Source organism: Monodelphis domestica, chromosome 5 (genome assembly GCF_027887165.1).
Source record: "Monodelphis domestica isolate mMonDom1 chromosome 5, mMonDom1.pri, whole genome shotgun sequence".
Classification (NCBI taxonomy): Eukaryota; Metazoa; Chordata; class Mammalia; order Didelphimorphia; family Didelphidae; genus Monodelphis; species Monodelphis domestica.
In genome coordinates, this window is record NC_077231.1 from 16,804,829 (window position 1) to 16,813,839 (window position 9,011).

General features: G+C 38.6%; 1 pseudogene; it reads left to right on the plus strand.

The window, feature by feature from the left end:
* The first annotated feature begins 1,427 nt into the window (after positions 1-1,427).
* On the plus strand, positions 1,428-3,155 carry LOC100020477 (regulator of microtubule dynamics protein 1-like; annotated as a pseudogene).
* Positions 3,156-9,011: the final 5,856 nt, after the last annotated feature.

Below are 9,011 nucleotides of genomic sequence, written 5' to 3' on the forward strand. Positions count from 1 at the left end.
TCATCCAGAGTTTTTTCTTTTTTAATTTGGATTTTTCTGATATCTTTTTAATATCTCTTGCCAATTGATTCATATACCTCAGCCATGCATCCCTAAGTGATCCTGTTTTTTTAATCACCCTCTTAATGGGGGGAATGTAAAAAAATATCATTATTTAAATTGCAAAGTTTAAATTCCTTTTAAGAAGAATTTTAGGTAAATAAAGATGATACCTCTCTGAATCCAGAACTGAACTGTTGGAGAAGCCACCATGAAGAAGCCTCCAGACCACAAGCTGCACAAAAATGAACTTTGGGTGTAGTTGATTGAACATTTATTTGTATGTATACTTTCATGCCAAAGGGGACTGCCCCCTAACTGGCTTTCTGTCAATGTGTCCAGCAATTATTGGTTTTGTTCTTTTTTTCTCTTATCCTCAAATTATTTTAATCTTTATATTCATTATGTTTTTATGATCCTTTGGGGTAGGACTTCTTCCCAGAGGATCAAATGGGGGGAATGTAAAATTGAGATTTGAACTCTGGACTCCATTCCCCAGGAGTCCTTGCTAGCTCCCAGAATGCCCTCTAATCTCACTGAATTCTCACATGGGCCGAGATGGAGAAGGTATTTAAACCTGGTTGTGAATAGGCTCGGTCTCTCTTTTGGACTTCCATTTTGGAGCAGACATGGCTCTTCCATGATGTGAGATTATCTTGTCTAGGCCCCTCTGGCCTAGGCACATGTTTCTTATCCTGTATTTTCTTTAATCCTTAATCTTTAATAAACCTCATAAAAATATAATACTCCTTACAGAAAGAAACTAATTTCTACCTGCCTCAGTATCCCCTAAATTTTAATCATTACAGTTTGGCAGTGAGTTTTCCTTGATACTATACTGGGAGAAGCTTAGTAGCCTAGTTCAGGTGAGGCATCTTCATGGAGCTCTCTCAGAGTTTAGGCTGATTCTTTTCTCCTTTACCTTCCAAACACTATCCTCTTAGAAAAGCCTTTAATCTTCTTCAAAGACCTCATGGCTGAGGTCTTTGAACTCCCCTGGCACAGGCCAGGCGAGAGATATCCTATACCCACTTTCTCTCTCTTCTCCTTAATTCCTTCCCTCTATATTAATTAAAATCACCATAAATTTCCCAACTGACTTGGGTATTTTATTTGGAATTTTCTCTGACTACCAAATTACTTTAGATTAGGTCACAACCCTAAAATTATCCTTACAGAGGGTACAGTTTCACCACCACAGCTGAAAGGGAAATCATGCATGACATCAAGGAGAAGCTGTGTTACGTAGCCCTTGACTTCGAGCAGGAGATAGTCCCTGCTGTGTCCAGCTCTTCTCTGAAGAAGAGCTATGAGCTCCCGGATAGTCAGGTTACCACCACTGGCAATGAGAGGTTCCAGTGCCCAGAGGCTCGCCATCTTTCTTAGGCATGGAGTCCTCTGGAATCCATGAAACTTCCTTCAACTCAATCATGAAGTGTGATATTGACATCCATAATGATTTGTATGCCAGTACCATATTATCTGGTGGTACCACCATGTACCCAAGCATTGGTGACGGGACGCAGAGGGAGATTACAGCCTTCTCCCCTGGCACAATGAAAATGAAGATCATTTCCCCACCTGAGCACAAATACTGTCTGGATCAGAGGCTCCAACCTGGCCTCCCTCTCCACCTTCCAACAGATGTGGATCAGTAAGCAGGAGTACAGTGAATCTGGGCCTTCCATTGTCCACTACAAATGCTTCTAAATAGATTGTTGGTGGGGTTTTTTCCTTCATTTTTTTTGTCAGCGTGTGACATGATAATTGTCACCCAAAACGAGATGAGATTGGCATGGCTTTATTTGTTCTGTTTTTGTTTTTGGTGCTTGACTCAGGATTTAAAAACAGGATTAAAAAACATGAGATTGGCATAGCTTTATTTGTTATTTATTTTTTTTGGGGGGGGGCACTTGACACAGGATTTAAAAACTGGAATGGTAAAGGTGATGAGCAGTCTAAAGTAATGTTGAAGGCAAAATCTCCAAAGTTCTACAGTGCATCTTCAGGACTCTGATTCTACATTTTTAAAAATAAGTCATTCTGGTGCAGTCCAAGCCATGGCGTTGGCGGCACAACTGCGCAGGCAGTTCCCTTTGCAGGGGGCTCCAGGTCAAGGCTTGGGCCGTGGTGTGGCGGCCCCCACCTATGACTAGGTGGCAGCGAGATCCTTGGAAATGCTGTAGTTTTCAAAAGGGGCCTTATAATTTCAGCACTGTCTTATTTGGGCTTTGAAACTTTTCAACTGATTTCTCAATCTGCTATGGTTCATGCTGAAGCCAATGCTGAGGAAATCCTTGAACAAGCGGACTACCTATATGGCAGTGGAGAAATAAAAAAAACTTTATCAGTTACTAGCCAAATACAAAAGAAGTGAGGATGCAGAGTTGTTATGGCGTCTGGCACGGGCATCCCAGGATATATCTCAACATAGCATTTCCTCCAAACAAGAAAAGAAACAGCTGGTATATGAAGCTTTTGGATATGCAAAAAAGGCACTTCAAAAAAATAATTCAAGTTTTGCAGCTCACACGAAAGCAATTGAACTGAACCCTAAGGATGCCACCTCAATTCATATTATTGGTATTTGGTGTTTTTCATTTGCTGAAATGCCTTGGCTCCAAAGAAAAATTGCTAAAACATTGTTTGCAACTCCTCCCACTTCCACATTTGAGGAGGCTCTAAAATACTTTCAAATGGCAGCAAAAGTGAATTCAAACTTTTACAGCAAAAATTTGCTTTACTTGGGAAAGACTTATTTGAAATGAAAAAACAAAAAGCTTGCTGCCCTCTGGTTACTGAAAGCCAAGGACTACCCAGCTCACACAGAGGAGGACAAGCAGGTACAAAAAGAAACCGTCCAGCTGCTCAAATCTATTGATGACAAGAATTAAGGATTTTACTCAGAATAAACCAGCACACCAAAGATTTCTAATAGTTGTCTGCTTAGTAAGTTATTCATATCATAGCCAGCCCATCTTCGATCATTAGCTAACGAGTTAGGCCGGTGATGGGCATTCCAGCTTCCAGATGTCACAGGAAAATCAGTCCTTGATGGTGATGATAGTGAGAATGGTAAACTCTATGGAAAGGTACTGAGACAGAGTATGGAAGTATTCACAATCCAAGTAGTGGTTTTTCAGTGGAAATTCCATCTGTAATCATGTAAGGGGAAGGGATATATACGAAAAACGCCACAGAAAAAAAGCAGCTTGGGATATAACCAGTTAACCAAAACAAGATCTGGAAAATAAGAATAATCAGTGAATGTTAAGTGCCTACTATGTGCCAGGCACTGTACTAAGCAGTGATCTCAGCTAAATTGGTGCTTTTGATGCTCAAGACTGTTTTTAACTAGTGCTAACAATCCCAGGTGTCTCTGTCATGTTGAGTATAACTTTAATTGTACAACTATTCAACAGATTAAAACTGTCCATTAATAAATCAAGTTTCATTTTAAAAAAAAAAGTAAGTCATTCCACATATTGTATAATGCATTGTTACAAAGAGTTACTTGCCTCTATGAAGGATGTCTTGCTCTATCCCCACAGGAGCAGAGTGACTTAACATAAATCCAGGCCAGGGGGAGGAAGTGGGGGTGGCAGTAGTATTGCTTTATGTGTAAATTATGTAATCCTTAAAAAAAAAACTTTGTCTATCTTCCGCCTTAATACATGTTCCTTTTTTTAACTGTCAGTCATAATGAATGGCTCCCTAAATTCTCTCCCTGCCCCCAACATAGAAGTGAATGAAGATTTTAACAGTCTCCCTGGGAGTTTAATGAAATTGGTGCCAGTACTTGGAGGAGGAGAGGAGCTTTACCTGTACACTGATCTAAGATCAGTTCAAATAAAAGTGCACAGATTAAAAAAAAAAAGAAATCATCAAGGAAAATTGAGGACAAGATAGAAAAAGCAAATCTACTCATCATCTCCTAAAAGAAATCCCAAAAAGATAACTCCCAGAAATATTATAGTAAAATTCTAAAATTCCCAGATCAAGGAGAAAATGTTACAAGCAGCAAAAATAAATTCAAATAACATGTGGCCACAGTAAGGATAACACAAGACTTGTCAGGTTCTATTAAGGAATCAGACAGTGAAAGAGCCTGGAATATAATATTCAGAGGACAAAGGAGCCAAGATTTCAATCAAGAATCACTTACCCAGCAGAACTGAGCATGATCCTTCAGGATTAAAAAATGGGTACTCAATAAAATAGAAGACTTTCAAACATTCCTAATGAAAAGACCAGAGTTGAACGGAAAATTTTTCTCTCAAAAAGCTCAAGAGAATCATAAAAAGTAAACACAAAAAAGAAATCAAAAGACATTCAATAAGGTAAAATTGTACATATCTCTACATGGAGATTCTTGTAATGCCAAAGAACTTTGTCATTATGAGGGCAGTTAATAGAGGGTGAGGGTATGAGTTGAATATGATGGGATGGTATTGTAATAAATAAAAATTAATCCTGGGGACTTTATACTAAATTTATAAGTATGTACTAGTAAAGAAAAAGAGAGAGAAAAAAGGTATTGTGCCAGCCTAACTACCCAAAGTTTCTGGTACTTGCTCACTTCCTGGATTCTTGGAGCCCCAATTCTGTGTGGTCCCCCATTGACTGAATGTTGTGCTGGTTGGTGGCTTACACAGATAAATGTCAGGACAGTTCACCAGTAAGAGAGTTTTATTTACAAGCCAAAAAATGGCAGAGAGACCCAGTTCCTGCTTGTCCTGGCTCTTATACCTTGTTCATGATTTTATACCAGCTCTGTGTTCAACTGGACAATCTGGATTGTGTGTTCTAACATCCAGAAAGGAAATCATGCCATGCCACTGGGTCAGAGGACAGGCAAGGGGGCATCTGCCTGCCCATTCCAGAAATCAAAAACTACACTGACACTCTGCATCCTACCTTAATGCACATATGCCAACTATGAGTTATATTTTTATGTTAATTTCACACAGTCTAAAAAAATTAAATTAAGGCATGAGAAAGAAGAATGCATTTGGGAGGGGCAGGAAGGGAATAACAGAATGGGGGTAAATTATTAAGCATAAAAGAGGCATGAAAGCATTCACAGTGGAGGTGAAGATTGGGAGGTGGGGAGGAGAGCATGTGAATCTTACTTTCATCAGAATTAACTCAATGACAGCAGAACATACACAATCAAAAAATATCTTAACCTACAGGAAAGTAGGAGAGGAAAGGGATGATGGAAATGAGAATGGGGCTGATAGAGAAAAGGGAAAATTGAGGAAGCTAGAGATCAGAAACTAAACTGGAGTAACTAAGATAAGATGAAAAGTAAAACACAGCCCCCTTTGGCATGAAAGTATAAATACAAATAAATGTTTAATCAACCACACCCAAAGTTCATTCTTGATCTTCTCATGCAGCTTGTGGTCTAGAGGCATCTTCATGGTGTCTTCTCCAAACAGTTCAGTTTCTGGATTTGGAGAGGTATCATGTTTCTTAACCTAAAAATTTTCTCAAAAGGAATTTAAACTTTGCAATTTAAAATAATATCTTTACATTTCCCCATGAGGAGGGTGATTGAAAAATACAGGATCACTTAGGGATGCATGGCTGAGTTACAAGGTATATGAATCAATTGGCAAGAGGAATTAAAAAGACATCAGAAAAATCCAAATTTAAAAAAATTTCTGTATGAAAATATAGACTATCAAAGTCTTATGTGTAAAAATTCCAAGTGAAGGAAAAGTAAATCTATAACAGGTCCTTGAATCAGTGCCCAATTAAAATTATCTAAGCAATGATGCATTTACCCAGTCAGTAGTCAGGACTACAGAAAGTTTGCCACACTATGAACAACAGAAAAGGGACTAGATTATAGGAGCCAAATAGGAGCCTCGTTTGGGATACTAGTCTGTAAGTATTTTCACAAAGAGTGTGGATACAAGGAAGGCCTATGTCTTAAAGTATGTCAAGCGTCACAACCATGAGTCTTCACACTAGCTTCAAGTCCTTTGTATTGGCTTAGAAGTACATCAATCCTTCCTGGATTGGTTTATCTTTTGCCCTGTGCAATGGCTCTTTTGTATATCTTTTCCTGGAATCAGACAGAATCATTAAGTAAAGTCCCATAATTTTTTTTAAACAATGAGTGGCATCATTTTTACAGTCTCAAGCTTTTGGGGGCATGCATTGACCTTATAGCAAATCCATTTTCAACTTATATTACTGCAAAATCAAAAAGTTGAAGAAAACCTTAATACTGGTGACATGTGCTTCAAATATAAAAAGGAGAGAAAAAATTGAAATAGTATTTTGCACATGCAAGAAAATATAATAAAAGTTTTAAAAATTCAAAAATGTAGCTTATAATCATTGACACACTGTGTCAGCTAAGAAAATATAGAATACAAGGCTTTCTCACCAAAAATGAAATCCATTTCCTCTTCATATCTGGCCATGATCCAGTGTGAGTACAAGCAAATGAATTTTATAAGGTAACAGTTTTTTTTTTTAAATAAAGAACAGTAGTACAAACATTATCCCCCAAATTCTCAATAGCCCAGTTAATTACAATAGCAAACAAACACACTATAATTTTTTACACATGAATTGCTGTATAGCATTTTTAAAAGCCTATGAACTGATGGATATTTGTCACAATTTTTACAAACATAGCAAATCTTTCAACCTTGGTAAACATATTTTTGAACAAAGTAAAACTCATTTTGGGATTTAGAACATCATCAAAAAATCTAGATATCATTGCAAAAAATGTGGCAGAGGAGTCTAGGAAAAACTCAAACCTCTGTAAAGTGATCTGAAGAGTATAAATGAGAGATTCTCCCTTTTTTTGGGGGGAGGGAGGCTTCTAGGGGCATAATGCCCTGGGATTAACTTCCCAGATTCCATTCACAGTTTTATAAATGTGGAAGTTGGGGTTTATAATTGTATTTCACTTCAGCTATTAAAATGAGCCTTACCTCGTGTTAGGGGTAGGCAAAATGACTAGAGATTGTTAAGAAAAAAATTCAAAAAATCAGGTCTAAAGAACCCTTAAAATCAATTTGAGATATCTAGCTCATTACATTTCCCAAAGGTTGTTATAGCAATTTTCTGATGGAGTCCATCTATCCTCTATGTGACAATTTACAAAGTCAAAACAAGAAAAGCTGTTTTTAAATGGGCCTACTCAATAATGTTTGTTCAGTATGGTTATAGGGGAAAAGCAACAGAATATAACAGTAGTTAAAACCCAGTACATTAAAATGATTCCGTGAAACAGAATAGTATTGAATGCCATAATATATGAACTTAAAATCACAAAGTTAAACCTTAAACAAAACAATCAGTAAAATGCAATAGAATACAGAGATTTAAAAAAATAAAACACTGGAGTCCTAAAAGCCTTAAAAATATAACCTCCTGGGGGCAGCTGGGTAGCTCAGTGGATTGAGTGCTAGGCTTAGAGATGGGAGGTTCTAGGTTCAAATCTGGCCTCAGACACTTCCCAGCTGTGTGACCCTGGGCAAGTCACTTGACCCCCATTGCCTAGCCCTTACCATTCTTCTGCCTTGAAGCCAATACACAGTATTGACTCTAAGACGGAAGGTAAGGGTTTTAACAAAAAAAAAGAATAATAATAACCTCCAATCTTTTTAAAGTTCCTTGGGTTTTTTATCCATTTAGATGCCTATTGTCAGAGGGCAGAAGATTGGCAAGGGATAGTAGACAATGGGGGTCAAGTGACTTGCCCAGGGTCACACCACCAGGAAGTGTCTGAGGCCAGATTTTAACCCAGGACCTCCAGTCTCTAGGCCTGGCTCTCAATTCACTGAGCCACTGAGTTGCCTTCCCATAGTGAGGGTGGGTGTTTGGAATCTCAAATTTGGCTAAAGAGTTGCGGGGAGCTAAATTTTTCCCCTGAATCTCAGGTGAGATAAATGAAATCATCAGTACAGTCAAAAGATATCCTTTTAAATACCCCATGCTTGTAAGTTACTGTTTGGAAAAGTCTCTTCCTTCTTTTTCCCTCCCTGTGATCCCCTGCCTCCAGTTCATGTGGAGGCTAATTGTAGCCTAAGGAGAACCACCCCCGTTTTTTTACCAGCTGGTGGAAGTGAGTCCTGGGCCTGGGGCGATGAGCGATGTGCTCAAAGGCTAAAGTTTGCTGGGGCTGGGCAGGCGGGTCATGACCAGGTGATGGAGATCTGGGTCAGGAGTGCAGAAGCAGGCAACAGGAACCGGGTTGAGGTGGCCTGAGCCAGGCCGGAAGGGCTGGGACCAGATGAGTGATATTGAATCAATAAAGTCCAAATCAGATGGCTGCTGGCAGGAGCTGATCAAGATGGTTTTTTTAAAAAAGCATCTTGGAGAAACGTGGCTTAGAAATCATTATCTAGTCTAAAAAGTTTGAGAAGTTCTCATCTGATCTAGTGGTTGCCATAACTGTAACAATTAAAATTAGTTTCTCTGCTAAAAGTATTATATTTTATGAGGTTTATTAAAGATTATTAGAATTAAGAAATAAAGAAAATACAAAATAAGTAAGCACATGGCTAGGCACAGAGCCCATTCACAACCACTTACTCTACATCTTGCCTGCTAGGTCAAGAGCCTCATGTGCTTAGAAGTGGAAGCAGGGAGAGGTGCAAGTAGGCAGTACAGTCAGTTTAAATAGCCATTGTGTTCTTGCATTCAGGTGAGGACTCAGGGAGATTATAGGACTTTCTGGGAACTACAAAGGGCTTCTGAGAATTGAAGTCTGGGGTTCAAATCTCCATTTTACAATACCTTGGCTAATATGATAAGAAAGGAAAGTAATAAATGCTGGAGGGGATGTGGCAAAATTGGGACATTAATGCATTGCTGATGGAGTTGTGAATTGATCCAACCATTCTGGATGGCAATTTGGAACTATGCCCAAAGGGCACTAAAAGACTACCTGCCCTTTGATATATTACTGGATACCTGTACAAAAATATTCATAGCCG